Here is a 25,937-nt window from a genome sequence, read left to right on the forward strand (position 1 = left end):
ATTTTTTACAGTGTAGTGTTAAAGTGTGAGATATTTCGCTTAACCCCTTTTCTCCAAGCAGCACCACACAAACCTAATGTTTACACTTCCGCTCTCACTGCCGACCTCTACTTGGCATCCAAGCGGTCCACTTCTCATTAAAATTAATTGAATTCGTCTGTATAGGTTACTGATGTTCACCATTCCTTTTTAGCATCGAGTAGGCTGTATGAGACGTAGACTTAATATCTATATTTTAAGGTTTATTCCGAATCACCGTAATGCATTGGATATTTAGTGCTCTCCCACCGGAATCGAACTTGAAACCACGTGCATTAAACGTATATATGCTAGCCACTAGATCCGTGGGGAGAGCTCATTTAAATTTGTATTCCCGTATTTTTGAAAAAAATCACTTTAAAGGAAAAGGAGGGAAATTCCTGTAAGGTTTTCTCGACATTCAAATCGACAATGTCTGATGTAGCACGTGAAAATGACTGAACCATTTGAAATAATTTTTAGAACATAGTCAGCACTTAGATCAAGCCGGGTTTTAATAATGTTACTCTCATTAAAATATGTATCCTAAGACAAAGAGGATGTAAAGTTTATGCTAAAAAAAGAGTGTCTTACGAACTCCTTAAATTAGTTAGATGAATCAATCCATTCTAAGTGATCAAGCATGTGTTGCTCGACCATGTCCAAAAATCCTAATTCTTTTAATGAACATTTATACTATATCAGAGTACTTCAAAACTACGATCATTGGATTTTAAGAACATCTCGCAGCGACGCAGTGGCAGCCGCCAGTTAACGTTTTCTCGACTTCAGGCGTTTATGTTGTTTTGAATATCTTAGCATGTATTTGTCCTAGGAAATTGAAAATTGCTGGGCGCCTCCAACTTGTGCAGAGCTAAAACTTTGATCTCTTAACATTTTTGCCTAAAACCACTTGAAAAAGGTGAAATCAGGGCCTGCAGTAGTAACATTTTTGGACATTGAAGACATGTTTGGGAAGAGAAACAACTGACGTAGAGGTCTGAATTTGTGTGTGCACGTAGTACGCACTCATAAGTTTATACACAAAAATTTGCAGACTTGTAGCTGCTCCCAAAGGCCTGAAAAAAAAAAAAAATGTAAAATTGGGGAGTTATGCCAATTCGGCATATTTCACTGTCTAATATCTCCAATGAGCCTGGATAAAAAAAAAATCTGAAATTTTGGGAATAGTTACTCTTTTAGTATATCATAACACACTCAACAGCATGTTTTGTGTTTTTGAGCAGAAGGGGGGCAAACTATAAAGGCATGACGTCATACTCTAGGAGGTGTTTTGTTCACAAATTCAACTGGAAACTCGTTGTTGTGAAGTAAAATAGAATGAATGGTTAGTCCAGTCACTGTATAAACACTGATTGAGGAATGTAGATCAAACAAAAGGATAACAGTCTCCTACATGAGTTGACACTTAAAAAAAACAAGAATAATCATGATTGAATATCATTGATATAACAAACAGCAAGAGCAATGAGTACTTGCGGACTTTTTGCCAAATGTGCATTTTTGACTTTTCTTGCATTCTGCTGATAGCGGTATTCTTCAACAGTGTTGCTGTGGGGGATAAGACAGTGAGTCAGAACTAGAAGAAAGAAACGAGCTTGAGAGCATTGACTGGACTAACCATTCATCCTACAGGTCTGCAAATTTTTGCGTATAAACTTATGAGCCCGTAGTACATAAAATTCTACTTCTAAAGAGATGAAATATCAATTTCTTTTTAAAAAAAAGCAATTTCCAATTTTGTATTCATAAAATGAACAACTTGAGGAAACGTTTCTATCGTATAAAATTCATTTTTGAGCAGTTAGCACTTTAGTCCGCTTGGGATTTTACCAATATACTTTGATGGAAATGTGGTATATCCTAACTGCAGAAAGATGTTTAAATTTTCGAAAAATAAAGGATGGCTGCAGCACCTGAAATACATTTTTGAACGCAGCACTTCAGTCATGCTGGGTTTTTCTATTTTTCACTTTGATTCAAACACACATTTCATGTGAGGAGAGGGTTTAAATATACCTTTCGAATGTGTTCCATAAACCTATTATTTCTGTGCAACAAACGGGCATTTCAGCTAATTTTAAATAAGTTGTTGAAACAAACACAATAATCTCTCATTGCAATTTTAGCTTATATAAATTATTTCAATGGTGTTCTGTTTTAAAGATGCATAGATTTGTAAAATTTACAAAATAAATATGGAAGGTAATTTCACTAGAGCAAGAAATTAGAAATAATTATATGTAAGAATCTAATATCTGATACCCCTATTAATGTTCTAAAAGTTAATATGCCCTGAGTAGGTTAGATAGACTTCTCACTTTTTAGTGGCCACCTAGCACAGGTTGGTTCGTGATTTTACACTATATTCGTTTACGCAAATACCCACTTTCACTAACGTGTCTGCTCTCTACTCAGGCGGGCTCATCAACTTCGCTCTGCTCTGATTCGGTTAGATAAACTTGCTGCTTATAATCGGACACCTAGCACAGATTGGTTGGTATTGTAGTCTTTATTACCGTATTTCTTCGAATGTAGCACCTTTTTGTCAGCTTTTAGACGTCCAAAATTCAGGTGCGCCTTAGATTCGATGGCGTCTTGGATTCGATGTAGGCCTATATACTGCAATATACATATTTATTCATTGCACGTAGGTTAAAACATAGAATCTGCTGCAGTCTTTAATCCTGGTAGTTACAACTAATTTGGTTAAAATTTGTTGTATTACAGCAATGACAGACTGCACAAAGATGGTAATCGCTCACGAACAACGAATATTTCGTTTTACTGATAAGAAAATGCTTATCGAAATAGGAATGTATTTGTACATTATTTCTGCGCCTTACCTTGTTAGATACAAAGCTTTTTTAAAAATGAGTTTAAATGAGGTGAAATTTCAGGTGCACCTTAGATTCGATGGCGCCTTATATTCAAAGAAATACGGTATATATTTCTTCATATTGGATTTCAATTTGTAAAGCAGTTGGAGTCAGTTTGTTAGTGAATGAAATTCAAAGTAAGAAAATTATTACTAAAAATATATATATATTTTAGATATACGTGCTAGTAAAGTTATTTTTCGCCTTATCAAAGAATTCAATTGAAGGTTTTGTAAGATCTCCTGGAATAACTCCAGAAAGAAAAGATCACCATGTCTCACTACTTCTCATTCCATTGCCATGCATATTTTCGTTTGTCATTTATTTTTATGGCTGTTGGCAACGTTATCTTCGTCGTCTTCTTCTTTTAGTTTATGTAACGCAAGCCTTTGTTGGCAAAGATTATATTCGCCACACGCAAAAAAGCAATACGTTATTAAGTAGGGTTTCTTTTTAGAGATTTTATTTTGTCTGCAAGATTAAAGCGACTGTACAAACAATAATATTTGCAAGAGTTAATTGCTTGGATCTGCATTCTGCAATAAAAAGGAGCTTTAACAAGTTACATATGCTATCCAGCCTTTGTTTGTCCTTACGTCTACAACTTATCACAATATAGTTTATAGAAAAATAATACTAATACTTTTTCTTAATTCATAAATTATTTTTTGACATCTATAATCACATTTACTCATTGAGGAAGTTGACTATAATCAAATGTTATGTTCAGTAAGTTAATTCGCATAATAAAAGAAACCGGTTTTCGAAGTATTTTTGGTGTTTTCTGTAATTTCACTCTGGATACATGTAGGCCGGTAGGCAGTCCAAAAATGTAGGGGGGGGGGCGGAGGAAGTTAGGAGGGGCCCGATCCAACTATATTATAGTTCATCACCATATTATAATTCATTTGCAAGCCTACCATGAAAATCTTAGGGGGCCTACCATGAAAATATTCCAAAACATTTTGTTTAAACTTGCATTGCTTATGGACATGTTGCTGTATATATCATACACCACTGCAGTATTCTCAGGATAAAACAATAAAATTTGATACGCCGAGATTGTGCTATTTTGCATCTTGATTTTTTGAAAGTGATTTAATTCTGTGTTAAATCGTTGAGACTACTTTTCATGCAAGGAGATCAATATGGCTTCTCATAGACAGTATTTGGTAGATTTATTTCAGAAAATTTTCCTCGACTGACAAAATTTTCCCTAGTTTGTTGTGTGTCCAATTTTTATGAAAGAAGTTATAAGATTAATTTAGCTCTATTAAGGATACTGCCAACCACATTTACTTTATTCATTTGGTTTATGCTTCTATTTTTAAAAAAATCCTTCATTTTTGTTCACAAAAAATACACACAAATTCACCAAGCCAACAAGGTGCAACTTATGCTACTTGGAATACACACAGAGAGACACAAACTATTGCTATTTTTATTTGTTTATTTCTGAAGAATAAAGAAAAATTTAAGTGTACATTGGTCACTCAGTCAGCGCTAGAATTTCTCTGGATTTTCACAGTTTATTGAAAAATTCCCTTTTTCGTTAAATTTACCTAGAAAATTTCCCGAAGTTAGGGGAGGGTCAATCCATCTGAAGTGATCCAAAGATAGCGAAAATGGTTGTTCGATCCTCTCCGAAATTTATAGAAATTGGAGTGTGATGAACCTTGTGTATGAGAAGGTCACGTTGTCGTATGTATGTACAAGTGTACGAAAACTACAGTTGCTCAGGACATACGTATCAGACGAACACCAAACCAAAACGAAAGTTTAGAGGAGAGACTGAGGTACACGGAGAGTATATACAGGGCTGCAAACCAATACATGAAATTACTAGAAAAAGTACAAAAAATTACACTTTTGAAGGGGCTGTATTTTGGAATGGCTTAAAGTGGAGTGGGGGTGCATTTGAAGTGCTGAATACTATTGCATGTAAAGAGTCTGCAGAAATATCTACACCTATGATACTATTGGTACCATAGATTTATGGGGGTCTGAAAGTTGAAGTTTCTGATTTTGAAGCCAGGCCTAATATATCAGGAGGGCAAAGTGCTAAAATTGCAACTTAGGACAAACTATTGGGGAAAAAAATCATGACATATTATATGGAGAAAAAAGTGAGGACATGATAAAGACGCGAAGAAAGCACGCGGGTAACAATGGTCTTAGCCCGGAAAAATTTAAATCTTCTGATATGTTTCATGTTAGATCTCAAAAACTACGCATGGTTCAGCAAGTAAATCCGTTTTTGCTTGTGTTCAGTTGTGCAAAAGCTTGCGAGTGGCGTTTGTTCCGTCTCTATAGCTCCATGATCATTGTCACGTGTATATGGTAAAGGTGTTAGTTCCCCGTTGCATCCACGACACTCATCGTCGAACTGGACTGTGGTATTAAGGCACTTAATGTATCAGCGAAGTATCATTGAAATCCAATCCGTTAAGGAAGTTAATGTGTTCACAAGGTTGCGTTACATCTATCTATCCTATCCTGCTGAAAATGACGTATTTGAGGAAAACATCTAAAATGATTGTTCTTTTCCTTCTCTTCTATAGCATTACAGCAATAGCTTTTAGTAGCTGTAATTACAAGTTCTAAGAATTATACAATTTAAACAGTGTTGCAAACTTAAGCAATGTTCATTTTTCCGGAACGCTTTGAGATATCGAAGTGCTGTGAACGGCAAAATAATTTACACATCCATTACAAACCATACAAGTAACTAGATATTATACTTACCTGTGCATTTTTTTTTTCAAAATATTGCCTTTCAAAAAAGTTAAAATTTTCAAGCACTGATAACTTGTTCCTATTCATCATTCGAAACAAGTGATACTATGACCATGATGTTATTGACCTTCTCAACACAAGGTTCGTCATACTCATTTTTTATTTATTTATTTATTTTACAATTTTCGGAGATGGTAGAGCAACCACCTCTGGCCCACTTCGTATGGATTGACCCGCAAGTTTCCCTCACATTATGAACACTGCTTATAGAGGTTACATCAATATCCATTCCGTCATATTGTTTTTTTAAATTAATTTATCTCTGTGTTAAATCGCTGACAATATTTCTCACGCAAGCAGACCAATATTGCATGTTGTAACATTACCGTACAGGTGTGTCAAGTTAACCAATTAATGCCTCGTAAAATTATAATCAAAATTGATTTCATATTAGACATTAGTTTTTGTTTACTTTTTTCATCACATATTTCATTCCTTTTAATAGAGAATCGTAATTAATTTCTGTTAAGTGTTTTGTTATTATTTTCTGTTTTTTCTTTGAGTTTCTATTTTCTGCTCTTAATGTGTTTTTGAATTCAGTTCAAGGAAGCACCCACGGGGAGGTCCACCAAGTCCGGACACCCCAAACAAATTTCGTAGCTCGATATACATTTTGTACACACTCTTAATAAAACTATACTTGTTTGACAGAGAATAGTTGATGTAACATTAAGATCTTTAATTAAATGAATTATACCGAATTCGGAACCGAACTACGCGGAAACCAAGCACGTATGTTAAACTTTTGACATTATCTTAGATGTATCTCGGTGGAAAGTGTATATTTAATTTGACCACCAAGTTTGGTGTTAATTTTGAGAGTGACTTAATGAATTTTTCAAGCATCCTCTAGAAAAAAATTAATAAAACATACGTTACTTCTACATTACTGTTGGATTTCAGGAAATGAAACTATATAATGTTATGTTCTTTTCTTACTACGTTTAAATTATATTTTTTATCTGTATTCCCTTTTTTCTTCTTCTCTTCCCTTTTCTCTCTGTCTCGCTTCTATACTCTGTCAAACAGATAAACATTCGTTTCAAATTTCATTGTGTGTGTGTTTAAGTTTCTCCCTATATCAATCTTGTTTCGTCTCGCTTTTATTCTTTCATTTTATTGACACTAATACATATTTATTTTAAGATTAGAATCGCTCTCATGTTGTTTGTTGATATTAGTTGATTTGAGTTGATTTTGAATTTAACGTCCCTTAAACGAGGAGTGAGAGGGGGTATATCATGGGGGGAGTGACACGATGATGAAATAAGGTGTATATTGGGTGGCCAAGCTGCACGGCGTTAGCTGTCGCATTTCTTTTATGAGAAGTGTACCACTCGTATGCTTGAGTTTTGGATAATACTTATTCACCATACATACGTATTTTTCAACATTTTCAACGATTTCACTCAGGAAATACTACTGGCAACACAGAATTTCAGGCAAACTCTTTGCTCAATATTTTTTATTCATTGTAAAATTCGTAAGACACACTTGAGGTCGACTAACAAAACTAACAGATGAAACAAACTAGTTGACCGATTGCGCTCATATTACACATCACAACTAGACATAGTGCTGCCATCTTACAGTAGAAAAATATTTTTTTGACGCTATCTTTTTAAATGAGAAATTACGGATACTTTTTTTTTTTTTTGACAATGTATACATAATTATAGTATTAAGACTGCCGTTGAGTAGTTTTACGGTCTAGCTCTGAAGACTATTATTAGATCCTCATGAAATGTATATGGAATTACATTAGAAAGACACTCTTTGAAACAAAGAAGTATCATTTCGCATCTATGTGGGATTAATGCGTCACCATGTCCCAAATATATGCAAACGATGGAATTCAAAACTTCTTTTGAAATCGGTAAAAAAAAAAAAAAAAAAAAAACTTGTTCCCTTAAAAATTTCATGGATGCAACCTGCGCCCTAAAACCCGTCTGTGGGCCACCGCTGAACAAGTTAAAACTCTTCAACTGTTCATGATTCATCCTTTGCCTATTAAATAGTGCTTTCACCGTTCACTTCAAGTTTTGCCCTGGCAACACTAGAATCAAATATTCTCTACGCTACTCTTGCTCCATCTTATACTGACAACCATAACAGATTTTATGTCGTTACTAATGGCTCTCTCATCACATTGAGGCTAGTTTTTTTTTTTTTTTTTATGTCCAAATGTAATTTTGAAGGTTAGTTCAATACACGAACCATACGTAGGTACTTGCGTCGTATCTTTTTCGAGGTAGCTATAAAGAAATAGAGGTTATTCTTAATGCAACGAAATGTCCTTGGTTTGGAAAAAACAAAGTATCTTGAACTTTTACTCTCTGTTCATGTAAGAGCGAAATTTTCATTTTGTTTTAAAGATTTATTATTATTAATATTATTACTCATAAGCGCACGAAAGTGGTTCAATGGCCTTATATGGTTAATGTTGTGCACAAGCAATGCATGCATGACGAACTCACCCATACGAGTCAATCACTTTTATAGTTAATGGCGCCATGCACAGCAAAATATTTTCTGCCTTATGCAGAGTTGTTTTGACGTACGATTAACGTCATACTAAAGACCTGACTACTGCAGGAAACATATGTTAGTCGCACTTTTTAGTATGGCACTAATCACGCGTCAGAACGACTCTGCATAAGGCCCATTGTGTTTAACTCGGGGTTTTACCATCTTGTCCTTGACCGATTTGAACATGAAATCTCTCAGTTTAACGTCCCACGATTACACCTCTTAAGCTAAGGAAAATAGATTATTAAGACACATGAATAATAATGGAACGATTGGAGGGATGAAAATATGGGAGGAAACGGGCATACCCCGAGAAAAACCACCATTACGATGTTGTCCACCACAAACTTACTTGTCCGGGGATCGAACAGGGACCTCACGTACCAGAGGTAAGCAATCTACCACTGAGCCACCGAGCCCCCTTTCACCGATTTGAGCCACAATCAATCAACGCATGTAATTCCTACGCTTGGACACCATTTCTAACGAAAATTATTATTATTATTATTATTATTATTATTATTATTATTATTATTATTATTATTATTATTATTATTATTATTATTATTATTATTATTATTATTATAGTGGGTGAAGAGTTGAGAATCCCTCGTTTTGTGAACAATTCGATTCACCAGCAGGTTTTGTGAGCAATTTTTCCATCGGATTATCGAATTATTTAAGGATAAGAACGCACACATGCTTGCATCCAGCACGCCAAGTGGTATTTTTGCGTGTTTACTGTAAACACTATTTGCCAAGTTTCTATGTTTACAAACTACTTTTTCTTTTTTCCAGTTTTTTTTTAGCCTCTCATACTATTTTGTTACTTATTCGTATTCAAAAACGAAAATGTTATGTTCACTCCATAATCTTCATCATAGATTTTTAAAAAGAAAATCTATGATATTATTCATCATAGATTCTATGATTAGAACTAATTATTTTTATTTACATTAATTTCAATCGGAGAAATAATGTCGTTTTACGAACAGTGTTTAGAATGGACTAAGTTCGCAACTCAAAAAGTCTGCTGCAGTTTGGTCAATCTGTGGGGATAGCGGATTCGACTTTCAAAGACAGTGATAGAAAATCAATTTTCCAATTGGTGACTTAGCATAAAATTAGCGACTTTTTAGTGCTACGAATCATGCACGTACCCAAAGAATTTTATTTCGCGAGGACTCAAAACTTTTGGGGGATTCAAAATTCAATATGAAGATAAATTATGTTAACATTTCTAAAAATTAGCCCTAAAATTACAGAAAATTCGGGATTCGTAGCACTAATTTTCCTCATTGACAACACTGCAGCAGACTTGAGGAAAATTCCAAAGTCTCCTCAAGTCTGCTGCAGTGTTGTCAATGAGGAAAATTAGTGCTACGAATCCCGAATTTTCTGTAATTTTCCTCAAGTCTGCTGAACTGCAGCAGACTTGAGGACCACTCCCACAAGGAAAATTACAGAAAATTCGGGAAAAATCAAAGCTAATTCGGGATTTGTGGGAGCGGCCCAAATCCCTAGGACTCAGCCCCTGCTTCAAATAACTTGTCCTTGTCATCAAGCACAATTCGTTTGAATTAGCTTTGATTTTTTCTTTTTTCGTTTTTTTAAAAATCAGCACAAACCATGACAAAGTAGCAAGCACAAAATGCGACCACCGCGCTTTCTTTTATGTTACCCTTTACCCTCTAGTAGAAAATGAAATCTTTAAGTTTTACGTCCCATGATTATGCCTTGTATGCTAAAGAAGACGCTGATGAGAAATGAATGAAATGGTAGAATGAAGTGAGAGAAAACAGGAAAATCCGAGAAAACCCACACCCACGGTGCTTGTCCACTACAAAGTTTAACTGGCGTTAACTGTAACCTAATCATGGACACCATGCATCAGAGGTGAACCCTCTACCACTTTTTTTTTTTTTTTAAGTTAACTGATTCACAGAATGTGCCCAGGCTCATAGCCAGCCCAAAAATGTAGGAGGGGCCCGGTAGAAGTTAGGGGGCCCGATCCAATCATATTATAGTTCATTTGCAAGCCTATCGTGAAAATTTTAGGAAGGACCAGTCAAAATTTAGGAGGGACAGCCTCCCTAGATACGAGCCTGAACGTGCCTCATTAACTTTCTTAAGTCCTTATAACTAGGTATTTGCTTTTTTACTCGCTTAGCTTGTTTTTCTATTAACCTAGAACAACAGGGACACAAACACAGAAACTTCGAGGACAGTTAAAATTCCAAAGGCTCTCCTACCGGGAATCAAACCTGGGACCCGTACACTAAAGGCGTACGTGCTAGCCATTAGACCAGCGGGGAGGGCACCTTTGAGGCACCGCTGCCCTACTCTCTAACGGAGAACTATTTCAACCTCTTTCAATAGCCTTTCATTTGCACAGTTTTCGTTGAGAGGCATAATAAAACAGCATAAATAGGAAACTATAGAACCGTAAGTTAAAGTGAAGTGAGGGTTGGATTTCTTTCCGCTTTGTGAATTTTTGTGCATTAAAAAATAAAAAAATTGAAAACACTAAAATAAAAATTCAATCTCACCCAAGCAAATACTTATTATTAGTAATCTGTGTTACAGTTTCGGTAACATATCATTGCCTTTATCAGAGAAGTCTCATAATTGACATACTGATGACGTTGTAACACATACAATAATTAGAAGCATTTTCTTTCGTCAAATTTTATTTTCAGTTAAATTTACGAAACTAGAGTGAGGAGAATTTGTAAAAATTGTGTAAAATAATTAATTTATAGTGTTAATTGTGTCAAAAATATAGCTCCAATTTTTTCTAGCAACTTTTAATCCCAAATTAGAGTCGCGTCTTTTCTGATTTAGCGACTTATTGTGGGAACGTTTTGACGACATTGGTCCACTGTATTTGCAAAAGTTACTCTAAAGAATATGAGGTTCATTTAAAAAAAAAAGTGCACACTATGGCAACCCTGCGGAATGGATGATGAAATCGAGGTAAACATTTCGTCAGTTGAAGCTGAGGTCTTGAGTCAGCAGGTCTTGTGCTTGTGCGCTTTCTAGTGAACACAGTGTGGCTGTGACAAGTGTTGGAGGTGGCAGGTGTCTGGAGTAATGTGTCTATTGTAGATCAGAGGCCGTACATGAAGATTTAAAACTTTACATGGTGAAAAACTCACAGAAATTCACACTGCCTTATGTAAAGTTTATGATGAGACAACAGTGGACGGTAGTACAGTTTCTCGTTGGGCTACTCGTGTCCGTGGTGGTCGTGTGAGCATAAAGGATAATGCAAGACCAGGAAGGCCGAAATCATCAACCAATGAAAGAAGTTTGCAACTTTGTAGCAGATTCACGTGAACAAAATCACCGTGTGACATGTGAGTAACTTTCTGACATCACAGAGACTCCATCTGTATTAGTGTGACAGTTGCATCATTACCATTTTTATTTAATTTTTAAATAAATCTTTTAAACCCAATTTTGCGTATAATTATGAACATTAGTGCATATAATTTTCATTTTCATTTTTGTTTGTTTAAAGAGCCAAAGAACATTCTCTTTATTTTCCCTTACTATCCGAGAAGTAACATGTTTTATTTTTTTCTGTATACCTGTCCGCGCGGCGAGGACAGTTGAAAGACCCTTCCATTGTCTCTCAATACCACTGCCTAAGCCACACACGTAGAACACAGCAGAGTTCCCGGCGTGAACGCAAGAAAGAAGAACAAAACAGCTTTTAGCATCTTTTTGTGAAATTGAGAAAAATAATAAAGTCCTAACACGTTGAATAGAATCCAAGTAGAAATATAATCTCTGCGAATTTGTCAAAATCACAGCATAGACCATATGTCGCCACTCAGAACCAAGATAAAATTTTAACATAGAACTGTGAAATGGTCCAAAACCACGCACGAGACGACTAGGTGCCAAATCAACTCTCATAAAAATTTTCGATATAACATGTGAAATTTGAAGGAAGCACGTACGTTAGAGAAACGACGCCCGAAAACCGTAAATAGGCGGAGACCAAGAGAATCAAAATTTAGGACACCAAAATAAGTTAACGAATAAGAGAGCAGAGACGAAATCGAAGACACCGTTAGAGGCGTATCCAAAAAGATCGGCCGGCTAAAAAAATTCAAAACTCCAAGTCGGTGGTAAAATAATTCTTCACCGGGAAACAGCGTACCACCGCAACACAAAAACATACCCGGAACTTACACACACACTACATTCATAATCAAAAGTTAAGTTCACAATAACAATGTGCGGCTAAACTTACCGAAGCCGAGTGTACGAAATTACAATCTTTCCTTAGCATAGTAACCTACACATTGATCTTCTTCAAAATATATTTATATATGTAAACATATATATATATAAACTTTGTAACGCTGCTAATATATATATATATATAGATCGCGAAACGCCTACAAACATTGTTTTTGAGTGACAGAGTTTCGTACTTATAAACATAATCACGGGCTATTACAGACAATTAGAATAACCTACATACGCACCGAAAGCACTTGAACTAGTTTTAATCATACATAATCAGTTTTGAAGTATTATACACAATGCTTAAAAACAATAAACACTGTTTATCCGTGTAACACTACACTTTTAACACCGAGAGTGATGTTGGTGCAGTGTGACGTCTGAAAGTGCTTTTAGTGAGAGTGCATCCTATCAGAAATGGACCAACAGAAGCCCCACCTTGATGGATCAGGAGACGCCCAAGAGCGACGCCCCTTCCAGTTTGAGAGGAGGACGCAGCGGGAATCGAAGAGAGGAACTCCGAATCCAGGACACTTCGCACGAAAGAAGGAAGCCAGTAAACGCAGGGACATCTGTATGTGTGTGTTGAGCTTAGTGGTGAGCTTGGTGGTGAGAGCAGTGTGTACGACGAAAGGTAGGACCCATCCAAATTATTTTTTTGTTGATTCCAAAAGGGAAATTTTCGTCATTGAATAAAATGCAAGACGTTCGCGATATAAAGTCGGAACTATTTGAAAACTGTTAATGTATTTACACCGCGTGGAGAAAAGATTTTCCAACTCGAACTGTAATTGCTAAACAATTAGATTTTTTTCCTTTCTTTTTGAGCAAGGCTTATTAAAATAGAGATATTTTTTTTAATGATACTTATATATAGATATTCTGTGACTTTAGTGAATATGTCGTTGTTTTTATTAAGGAGATAGTAGTTTAGGCCATTACTCTATTTGTCACTTAGATTTTTTTGATAACATATAAAGAAAGTTAATTTAAAAGTAGATCGAATGACAGGTTGTAGACCTTTAACGATGAAAGAAGTATTTCCTTTAACATATGGAAATTTGTATGAAGTAAAAATGCATCATCTGCGCTATGTACATGTAATATGAGAACTTTAAGATAATTTTGAACAAGACATAATAGATATTCCTAGAAAATATATTCAAGACATTGCTTTAATTGTCCAGAGATTATAGTGTTTGTAAAGTAATTTTGCATAGAAGTGAACGTACTAAATGAGTCTATTTCGATCTATATACTAGTAAAACTCTAATAAATAATATTGTAATGAGTCATCAAAAATATGTTACGTAAGAGAGCTAAAGGATTAATTAGTAACTATGATGTATATGCGACTAGTCTCGCAATTAATCATTTTCTTGGTTGGAGATACGTAATCCATAAATAAAGCGGAACCGACATTAGTACAGTCAGGTAGAATACGGATGAAAAATACGAAGTAGGCTAAGTAAAGCCGCAATTATTACGTCAGTCTGATCCTCTAACAATCGAGCGATCAGACGTTTATGCGCATAAACTAGACGAACAAACTAGAGGAATACATGAAAATGTCCGGCCGTATACCAATCCTATTAATGATAAAGAGAAAAATCACGAAAAACTCAATATATTCAGATTAGAAATCTCGAGAGACGTCTTGACATTTATTATTTATATTCATGTGTTATTTGATTTTTTATGTATGTATGCATGTATTTACTTATGATTTTACATATATATATATATATATCGATATATGTTTGTGTCTATTAATTTTCTACTTGTGTTAATATGAGTATATATATGTAGCCTTTATGCATAACAAAATGGTAATGCTACGCTCATTGATTTTATGTATTTGATAGTGTATGCTTGTTAGGTAAATGTCAAAGTGCATATTTAGTGCACTTATTCTCATTCTCAGTTATTAATTTAAATAATTAGAAATGGTTAGCAGTCAGGCAGTAGGTTTATTTAACTCCTTTGGATCATTCTATGTTTCTTTCATACTTCCTACAAATCTCAAATCAAAGTCATGACTTGTTTCTCAATTTATTTTATTTTAGTTCAAGTTACTTCAACTCATTTCCACTTACTTCAACTAATTTAACTTATTTTAAATCATTTCAATACTTAGTTTTCACCCGAATAAAATATAGGTTGTTATATTCAAAATTCCGTCCAGCTATGTAATATCTTAATCTCGTAAGTATTAAAAAGGTTATGGTCAAAACAAATCAGCTAATCAACGTAAACTATATACTTAGCATATGATGTCAAATAATTAGGTATTTTTCAAATGCAAAATTGTAATTTAACCAGTTTGGTATGATATCTATGTAAATCAGGAAAGCTCTATATAGCATGTAAACAATGTAAGATTGCATCTAGCACTGGTTATAAACATCAATTCCTCAGTTTGTTTATTTGTGTCAGGTTAATGATAACAATTCATTCACTACATAGTTCAAGAAAGAAAGCCCCGAGGTAATTTACTTAAATTGATTTCTTTTTGTGTTAAGGCCTTATGCCTTATTCTGAACATTTGTTGTCAGAAAACCCAAAATTCAATATTAACCTTCAGCTTGCTTAATTTTTTTAGAAAACATTCTTGTTGTTGTTTTCGTTTGCTCATTAAAACTTTTATTACATTGTTAATCAAATTCGTAAGCTTTTTCTTTCATAAACAAGTTGTATCCCAAACCTCAAGCATATCATTGGTTTCCAAAGGATCTGTTAGGCAAATTAGGCAATATTAGCATTTCTCGACTATAGTGGGGATTAGACTGATTTTCAGAATTTTCAACTAAATTCTAAATTCTAGATATTCGTTTATTTTCTGGTTTTATTCTTCTTACTACTATTATTATTCAGTCCACTTGGAAAGTGAGAGTCAGTCTAGTTCGTTCACACAAACCAAACATTAGAGCAAAATTCTCTTTCAGCGTTGCAGCACGTGAATTCAGGATACGTATGCGAATAATATCAAGTTTCATTTGCTTACACGGTTTTAGAGGGATCTTGTTTCCCTAAAGCCCTGGGACACCGCGGGGAGATAGGATTTCCTAACCGTGAGATCAATCCTTATCGAGTCACAAACCATTTTAGTTCGAGGAACGGAGACTTTAACGGTGGTGCAAGGGAATAAATAGGGACAGACGGAATATGAACCCAAAACCCGCCATCTCAATTTTTTTTTTCTTTTTTTATTATTAGAAAACCTGGCGCTACAAGCGATCACCACCGGGATCTTTCTCTTTTCATTTTTCAAATTTTACATTAGTATCCCGAATTCTGACAAATGATTTACAAAAGAGAAAATTTTCTGCCTTATGAGTCTCCTACTTCTTGACTGCGAATAGAAACAGCTGGACAACGGTGCTGAAACGAAGATTCAACGTTGAAGGTGAGGACTTTTTGCGTCGAGTTATTGCTATTGATGAAACGTGGATCATAGACTTTGAACCGGATTTGAAGTCACAATCCGACGAGTGGACAGCTCCATCTTCTCCAAGACAAAATAGTGTTGCCGATCTCAATCAAAAGTTAAGCAAATGATGTTTTTTTTGGGGGGGGGGGGCTTATAATCATCAAGGTATTATCATAACGGATAGTGTTCCATGTGGAAGAAGTGTCACAGCGTCATATTGTTGTGAATTTACTGTGAAACTGCGCAGAAAAATGCACAAAATCCGACCGCCTGAGCGTACAAAGCTTCGTAAATACAGTTGGGAAATGTCACCTCATGCTCTCTACAATCCAAACATGAATCCACCTGAATATGACCTGTTCCCAAAGTTGAAACAACGCATGCGTGGACTTCGGTTTCCATGTCTGGAAGAGCTTTCTGCAACTGTTACCCAAACCATTCGACAGCTTCACAAAGATGGCGTCCTTGCTACCTGAACATTGGGATTCCGTCATTGGCAAGTAGAGAGATTATACTAAAGGCCTGTAAAGAGATCCTCAGCAAACAATAAACATGTAACCCACAAAATAAATAAATAAAAATAAAAAATAAAATAAATAGTATGCATTATTTATGAAATGACCCTCGTATGAAGAAGCTTCATCTAACTTGAAAAGTTAGATATATCAGTATGGCCTTTATAATAAATTGACATAAATGACTTAAATCACCTGTGAAATCATGCGAATGTTATCTGTAGCCAAGACTAGCGGCGCAAATCTGTCTTCAACATTTGAGGGGACTTGTAAGACCGGTTTTTTTTTTTTTTTTTTTTTTTTTTTTTTTTTTTTTTGCGATGTCCAAAATACTTATGAAGTTGAAAAACAATGTTGTGGAGGAGCTGAGGAGTCTTCAACGTTGAGAGGCGGGCAGATTTGAGGCTTATTCTGGAGGACATCAATTCATCTCGCGTTCCTTTGTAGCAATCGGACAAAAATTCATCAAATTTCTCTCCAAAAACACATTTCAAATTGGATTATTGGGGAGGACAGTCCCCCTCAATTCTAAGATTGGAGGGGACATGATCCCCTCATCCCCCCGGGATTTGCGCCAGTGGCCAAGACAAAAGGATTTTGTGATAATGTTAGCTGTGTTTTAACGTCCACCGCCAAGAATTCTTTCTTTCCATCCCACTGTAATTCTATTCATGCTATATAACCCTACTATAATCTCTTACGTTGGGCCCTCTTATGTGGCAGGTGTGGATGCCATTGTATTTAAAAAGATGTGATTCCGAAAAAAGCATTAAGAGAATTTAAAATGCTGGGTGTGTTCCTCTTCTATGTAAAAGAAACGAAAGAAAATTTTAAAGGACCAACAATGATCGAAGGAAAGTCGTCGTAATAAAACCATTCATTCCTTTGTTCACAGCCTTCAAGGATTTAGAAGAGATTTCAACAGGTGAATTTCATGTCACAGCACCTGCAGTTGGGCTCAACCAAACCACCTACCAACATCAGAAACAACACGTGCAGAAAGGAGTTTGTTTATAAATATTAAATTAAGACGTCTCTGTTACGTTTATAGTAGTTGGTACCATTAATAAAGCGTAATAACCTAAGACTTCAAGTATGGCTGTTGCATAAGCGTATGGTATATACAACCATTTTGCCATGATGGCCAATTTAGCTCTTGAGTGTTACATAACCAATGATGAGGGAGCTTCGACACTCACACTGACATTATTGCATTAATATTATCTGTACGTGTTGGAACGACAGTGCTTTATCTTAATAATCACTCGCCCATTATGTACAGTGATTAAGATAGTATTAATAGATGCATAATTTAATTTAGGATTGTTAACAATGTTTAATTGATTAGATTGTAATAAATCGGGTCCTATTGCTCTAAGTGTAGTGAAAGCCTTGGACAAGTACTCGAGTTTCTTTCAGATTATTATTATTATTATTATTATTATTATTATTATTATTATTATTATTATTATTATTATTATTATTATTATTATTACTATAACTTCTACCGGGCTTTCATAACCACCTAGTTACGAAAGGGCATTCATTTTACAGGTGTAGCCAGAAAGTGTCCTTAAAAGGAAAATAGATACAGGGTGGCCACAAAGTCCCGTTACTCCTAAAAATAAGTAACACAGAACTAAGTCACGTGAACAACAATGCTTTCGAGAAGTTTTATTGAGATAGGAAACCGCTCAGTCTGTCAACCGTCATTATCATGACAAAGGATAATACGCTACCAGGTTCTGTGCGACATTTTGCGCAGCATTACAGGTGTAACTTGAATGAAAGCTTGTTTCACACCTTCTGTCAGTTCGGCAGTGGTAACGTAACGGTTTTGTGCAACGATGTCCCTTACGAACCCCCATAACGCATTATCATATCTAGTGAGGTCTGGGCTTCGTGGTAGCCAGGCAAGTGGTGCGGGAAGTTCCGGATTACCACGACCAATCCAACACCCAGGAAAGACTTCCGTAAGATATTCGCGCATGACGAGGGCATAATGGGCAGATGGCCCATCATGCTGAAACCAACATGTCTCTTTATTCCATGCTTCTCCAAGAGAGGAACAAACCAAATCTGCAACATGTCCAACTATCGGTGGTGAATCACAACACTGTCGAAAAGAACGGCCCAAACACGTGTCTGCTGTCCATGCCTGTCCATATCATCATATGCGGAGGATTCTGTTCATAAAGGTGTGGATTGTTCATAAAGGCGTGGATTGTTCTAAGACGAAACCACCACATTGCGTGCGCGAGAATTCCTGTAAATTGCACTTGCACACTCATCGGTAAAGATTACTTTGCCGCGTTTTGGTATTGTGTCGAACGTTTGAAGGAGTGTCGCACATCCCTCCACTCTCCGATCCATGTTTGCGTCCGATAATTCTTGCACGGGGGTAGGTCGATATGGGTGCAGACCTAAGTCTTGCTTCATGCTTTTGCATAGTCGCCCGGGGCATAGATGGGAAAACTTACATTAGCATTTATCAAGGGATAAGGGGACTTCGTGGCCACCCTTTGGGTAGTACATCTTTTGATATAAAGTATATCAGAAAACTATTTCCGTGAAAGATTACAGAAATTATACATTGTTCATTACTTAGTATATCATGAAATATATCACGTGAAGCTCTGGTCATGGCTAAAATTAAAAATGAATACAAATTTTTAATGTCAACTAATTAGGTATTTATGATATTCGTGTAAGGCAACATGGACGCTAAAAGGTACAGTATATTTCTATTTATCTGTACGCAAGATTTTCAAGCGGCTGTTAAACCTTTGCGAAGTTATTGTTCTTAGCAAATGAAAAGTTTGTGAAATTGCAGAAATTTGTTTCTTATAAATATCTTTTCATACAAAGTTTTGAACATTACCTGTAAATCTTCGAAAATGCGTGCCAAAACTACATCAGGACCACATATTTATAAGGATCAAATTTCTGTAAGCGACAGAATTAAATACAAAGTAATACAGCTGTATATTAAGTTTACAAGTGTAGGGTTACTAGTGTAAAATCATTACAAGATGACTCTATTAGATGCTAGTTTGCACAGGCGGTGTATTTATACACAGTGTACAGAAGCTGCATTTTATGTTTACAAGTGGAATATTACTAGTTTAAAAACCATGACAAGTGCTACTGAAAATCGTATCATTGTCAAAACCCACCTTTCCACTAAATTCGCTTACGCGCATACCAACCATCACTGACGCGCCTGCTCCCTTCGGATGCACCTCGCGTTCATCTACTTCACCCTGCCATGGCTCGGTTAAATAGCATTTGTGCTTTTTAGTAACTACCTAACACAGGCTGGTTTATGTTTTTTGCACAGTAGTTTTTATGCTATGCATCCGGATGCCGTATTTATACCCAAATAGGAAAAGGGTTGTAATTTTTCAACAATTACTTATGATGCCGCCCCCTGGAATTTTATCTATGCCGAGTGCGCCCAGCGCAAATCTTTTAGGGGACAATAAGAAGGAAATTAGTGAAATAATTATATTTTTGGTGCAGTTTTACTATACGGGTCAATAGATTATAAAATGCACGGAAAAATATGGGGAAGTCTCTAGTTTGCCCATTTTATGTCGAGAAAAGAATCCGACGAACCCCTGCGGGACTTCTAACCCGTTCCTACTCCTACTGCTACCCCTCTTTCTACTACTACTTATACTATGGATCCGTATAGTGAAACTGCACGATATTTTTCAACAATTCTTTCTAGTGGTGTGCCAAAAATAAACCTGCACGTAAATTATATTGAGAGTTGCGTATTTCTAGTATACGAGGGTGTAAAATGATTCACTTATTTAAAATTTCCCCTGGCAATGCACTTCTCGTCTTGTGGATAAGACTAGTCCGGACCCCAGTGGATGTGCTCCTTTGTTTTTAGTCACTTAGCCAGTGATGAAAATTTTCCGGAAATTTTTGAAACAAAAAATTTTCCAGGAAATTTTCCGATTTATAAAACATACTCTACTTATTCCTACATCGTTTTTTAGCCGTGATGTGAGGTGGAAAATTTTCTTCTATATTTTTCCGGAAAATTTTCCGTTCTTAACAAATATCAGAGATCAAGTAACAGTTCCTCAGTATTCACAAAATTAATTGAAATCATGTATAGGAATGTTAAAATTTGAAAGATCGTTTAACGAATCTGAAAATTTTCAATTTTCAGTACAATGTAGGAACAAGTGAAACAATTTTTCATGAATCGAAATATTTTCTGTCTTGTATGGAAAAATTGAAGATCTTTTTATGAGACGGAAAATTTTCATCATTTTGAAGCAAAAAGTAAAACAACTTTTTGTGAATCGGAAAGTTTTATTGCTCTGTAGAAACAAATGAAAGGAATTTTCATGAATCGGAAAATTTTCATCACGATGTAGAAACAAGTGAAAAAACTTTTCATAATCCGGTCAATTTTGGATATTATGTACAGTGATATTAAGTGGAAAATTTTTCACTATATTTAACAGCACATTCAGGTATAAAATTCAATTCCTGTAGAGAAAAGTTAGACAGCAACAAATTATCATTTTCCAGTTAGCTTTCGGAAACCAGAAAATTTTCTAGGAAGTAAAAATATACAGTCTCTCTCCTCTCTCTCTCTCTCTCTATGTGTGTGTATATGTGTGTGTAAAGTGCAGGGAACATACATCGAGTTCGTAGAGAACAAATATCCCGTTCCAATATTTAAAATGTAATAAGAAATTGAAAAGAAACCTTTGTGAATTTATCAATTTCAGAAACAGAAAATGCCACTATTTTTTTTGCATGTAGGAAAGCTTATGTAATGAAATAACTACATAAAAGTTCCTTATGAAGATTATTTTTGTAACAGAAAATAATCTTCATAATCTTCAGAAAATGATTTTATTGACTTTAACACTCGTAAGTCATAATTTCAATACTGGAATTTTGTATAATCAACATCTTAGAGCAGATACTTGTATTGTAAAACTATCATTATTATGTTTAGAAATAATGACGATTCGATAGAACAAGTATATATATATATATATATATATATATATATATATATATATATATATATATATATATATATATATATGAAATATGTTTTTTATTTTGTAAATTAAAATGAAATTACTTGCTTTTAGAACGCAGCGCTAATAGTGCTGCTTTTTATGTTTCTTTTATTATTTTATTGGAAGAACAACTACACAAATCAGCTTCCTTATTAGTTATATTTCACTTTCTCTTCTGAATGAATATATGAATAAATAAATGTTTATTTCCCGAAAATGGTCAGTATTTGTTTTCATGAGTTATTTAAACTCGAATTTTAGGTAGTCAAAAATTTACAGTAGGCACTTTATATTATATCGACTTATTTATAAATGTTACAGTAAGTAAATTTAGAAAAGTAAATTTAGCTATAACAAAACCGTCTTCTGCGTATTAAACTGGCGAAACCTAATATTGTAAGATCAGAGGTGGATTCTAAGAGAAGAACGCATTGAAGTTTTTGAAGCATTCTTGAAATGAAGAATCGTTTGATTTTCACTTCATGAAACTTTTTAAGGCAATATTTATTAGGAATAAATTTTACGGCTAAACAACGATGTAGGAATAAGTGGAGTATGTTTTTATGAATCGGAAAATATTCATGACTTTTAATAAATTGAAATTTTAAATAATAGAATGGGATATTTGTACTCTACGAACTCAATGTATGTTCTCTGCACTTTGCATACACACACACACACACACACACACACAGAGAGAGAGAGAGAGAGAGAGAGAGAGAGGAGTTGAATTGGTTTGATTTTGAGTTTAACGTCCCTTTCAGCAGCGAGGCTATATGAGACGGGACCAACTGATTAACGTGGAATCCGAACTACATAAGCTCCTGCTGGGAATCGAATCCAGGTCTTCCAAGAGAGAGAGAGAGAAACACTGTGTAAAATTTTACTTCCCAACTTGAAATATTAGAAAATTTTCCGGTTCCCGAAAGCTAATTGGAAAATTATAATTTGTTGCTGACTAACTTTCCTCTACAGAAATTCAATTTTGTAGCTGAATATGCAGTTAAATATAGTGGAAAATTTTCCACCTAACATCACTATACATAATATCCAAAATTGTCCGGCTTATGAAAAGTTTTTTCCACTTGTTTCTACATCGTGATGAAAATTTTCCGATCTATGAAAATTCCTTTCACTTGTTTCTTCTGAGCAATAACACTTTCCGATTCACAAAAAGTTGTTTTACTTTTTGCTTCAAAATAATGAAAGTTTTCCGACTCATAAAAAAGTTCTTCAATTTTTTCATATAAGACAGAAAATATTTCTATTCATGAAAAACTGTTTAACTTGTTCCTACATAGTACTGAAAATTGTCTGAGCCATGAAAATTTTCAGATTCTTTAAACAATCTTACACTTTTTAACATTACATGAATTCAACCAATTTTATGATTGCGTAGGAATTGTTAATTGATTCCTGATATTTTCTTAGAACGGAACATTTTCCGGAAAAATATAGCGGAAAATTTTCCGAAATGGAAAATTTTCCACCTCACATCACTACACTTAGCTACGATGAGGAACGACAGGGACAAACGTACTCCCTTATTTCAATTCTCTTGTGGTCACTTCTTTACATTTGTTATTCCTGTCAGAGAACATTTGAGACATTAATATTCAAATGAAAATCTTCTACTTGGCTACGCTTCAGCTGCCATGGGGGAAGTTACACTCACAGTCCACTCACGTCGTGACATTAGTTAGCATTGACTATACCTAGATCATTTTAATCTTCTCTATATTAAGTCATGTGTCCCCGTTCTCAAGCTTAACACAGTCCTGTGTTGTCTTTAACTCTCAACTGCATTACACGAAAGGTCGAACAGCGGAAGAAATGAAAGATATTTTCCAACCAAAAGAAGGTCACGTCATTCAAGTTTGTTCTTTTTCTTCTAATTATAAAACATTCATTAAGTACTCATTAGTTCTATCTCTTGCAGAATATATGCATCACTTTCAAACCAGAGAACTAATTCAGTTTTCGTTAAGCGTAGATCGCCTTCTTTTCTGTTCAAAATCAACCAAAACTTGGGATTGAGTATAGCCCGCAGTGATTTTTAACGAATCATAGTGATTCTAACGATTCATATTAGTTCATAATGAATCGGAATCGCATGTTACAAAGATTTAAGCTGTAAATCTTGTGGTCAGGAAGCTTTAGTATAAGTAGTAATAGTAGTAGTGGTAGTAGTAGTAGGAATAGGTTAGAAGACCCGCAGGGATTGGTTGGCTTCTGTTCTCGATATAAGTAGTAGTAGTAGTGGTGGTAGTGAGTCTTCCAGGTCCGGTGACAAAGAACTGGGGGGGGGGTAGCGGTGGCTCAGTGGTAGAGCGTTCACCTCTGGTACTTGGGGTCCCGGGTTCGATCCCAGCCCCCGCCAAATGAACCTTGTGGTGGACAAGCACCACGTCCGTGGGTTTTCTCGGGGTTCTCCCGTTTCCTTCCACTTTCTTGATTTCACCATTTCATTCATTACTCATCCTCACCGTCTCCTTAAGCCTAACCGGCATATCCGTGAGACGTAAAACTCAAAGATTTCATTTCATTTTTCAAAGAACTGGGGGGAGCGGGCTATACACAAGCCAAAACTTGTATTGATTCACGAAAAACAATTAATGAAATTAATGGACTTGCCATAAACATTTTAGTGACTACTTTTTGGATATTTTCACTTGAGAAGCATCGTGGCATAAGAAATGTTTTTTTCTTTTTCTTTTCTTTTCTTTTTTTTACAGTTATTATAGACCTTGATGGGAGAAACACAAAATGTAATATGTAGAAAAATTTGATCCGATTTTCGGAACTTAAAATAATATAAATTTTACGTTCATTTCATTGTCACTTATCTGAAGTTCCGAAAGTCGGATTGCAAAATTTCTTATACCGTTTTGTTCCTCTCATCGAGATCTGTAATAATTATGAAAAATATTTGTGATGCCTCAATGCTTCTCCCCAACCCAAAATTATTGTTTTCGTAATATATATATATATATATATATATATATATATATATATATATATATATATATATATATATATATATATACGTATTACGGAAACAATAATTTTGACTTTAATGCCTAGGAATTTATTTCTGACTAGCAGAATTCCTGTTCTTCGCACGGGGAGAATACGCTTTATTTTGGAGAGATAAGAATTTGGATTTAAGCTGCATCGGAAGTGTTACTGTTCGTTTCAGCGACCTCGAAAACAATGGACACGACACTAATATCGATCATTTTCAATCATTTTTTATACATCTTCACCTCACCCAAGTTGCGGGGCTGAGTTTGAATTTAAGTGCCATTGTTCATTTCAGCGATCCCGAAAACTATGGATTCGACACTAATATCGATCATTTTCGATTATTTGTTTATATATCCCCCTCCCCAAGTTAAGGGGTTGAATTTGGAGTTAAACATCATCGAAGGTTTCATATCTCAGCAACCCCGAAAATTATGGATTCGCCACTAATATCGGTCAATTTCAATCATTTTTTATATATCTCCCCCCCCCCCAAGTTGCACCGTCAAAGTGAAATGATGAAAACCATCCCATACCCAAACCTCATGTATGTGGAAAATTTGATCGAGATTGGTCTCGTAGTTCAAGAGTTATTAAGTTTTATTTATTTTTATATATCCCTCCCCCTCCTCTACATTGTACCGTCGAAGTGAAATGATAAAAAACATCTCAGGCCCGAACCTCATCTATATTGAAAATTTAATGTAGATCGCTCGGGTAGTTCAAAAGGTATGAAGTCAGAAACATAGTCACATGCATTTATGTAGAAGGTAGATTTTTAGTAGACAAATTGTTTCGTGACTTTAAAATACAGAGATTTAATGCTAATTAAATTAATAATTATAGGATATTACTTATTGTTATTTTCGATAAAAAAAACAATACTACTTCAAATGCATTTTAATTATTTATTAAACAAATTACATAAAAAATTACAAAATAATAAATATAAAAATTATAAATTTTAGCAATTTACGCCTGTCATGGAGGAAAAACCTTCATGCATAAACTTCTTATGTGTTGCTTCTTAGCATAATTAATAAAGTACTTACAGGAAAATTTGTTGGTATAGGCTAAAGTCCATACTGCCAAGGTTCCAATTATAATCGTCAACTAACTATGTTGTTCTAATTAACAAACCAACTGTTAAATAACTAACCAAATAACTGCCCCTTTGTTTACCATTTGTTTACTTTAAATACCCCTGTTTTTGGCTTTTCACCTGTATACGTTCCTTATTTTGTTTTTGTAATTCAACATTTTCACTTTCATTTTTAAATTTTACTTCCTTAAAAATGCGTTTACGAAACTTCAGCCTGTTTATTTTTAATTTTAAAAATTACAAAATGGATTCCCTCTCGGCCACGAGCCGATTTAAAAATTTACAAGATTTCTCCTAAGACAC

General features: G+C 34.9%; 1 long non-coding RNA gene across 1 annotated transcript in view; it reads right to left on the reverse strand.

Annotated features, from left to right (window-relative positions):
* Positions 1–25,691, reverse strand: part of LOC145689933 (uncharacterized) — a 35,763-nt gene extending 10,072 nt beyond the window's left edge. Inside the window, exon 1 of the long non-coding RNA XR_014132123.1 lies at positions 25,585–25,691. This is a non-coding gene — a long non-coding RNA (uncharacterized LOC145689933). The remainder of the gene's footprint in view (positions 1–25,584) is intronic.
* Positions 25,692–25,937: the final 246 nt, after the last annotated feature.

Source organism: Thermobia domestica, chromosome 7, assembly GCF_964235325.1.
Source record: "Thermobia domestica chromosome 7, izTheDome1.hap1.1, whole genome shotgun sequence".
Taxonomy (NCBI): domain Eukaryota; kingdom Metazoa; phylum Arthropoda; class Insecta; order Zygentoma; family Lepismatidae; genus Thermobia; species Thermobia domestica.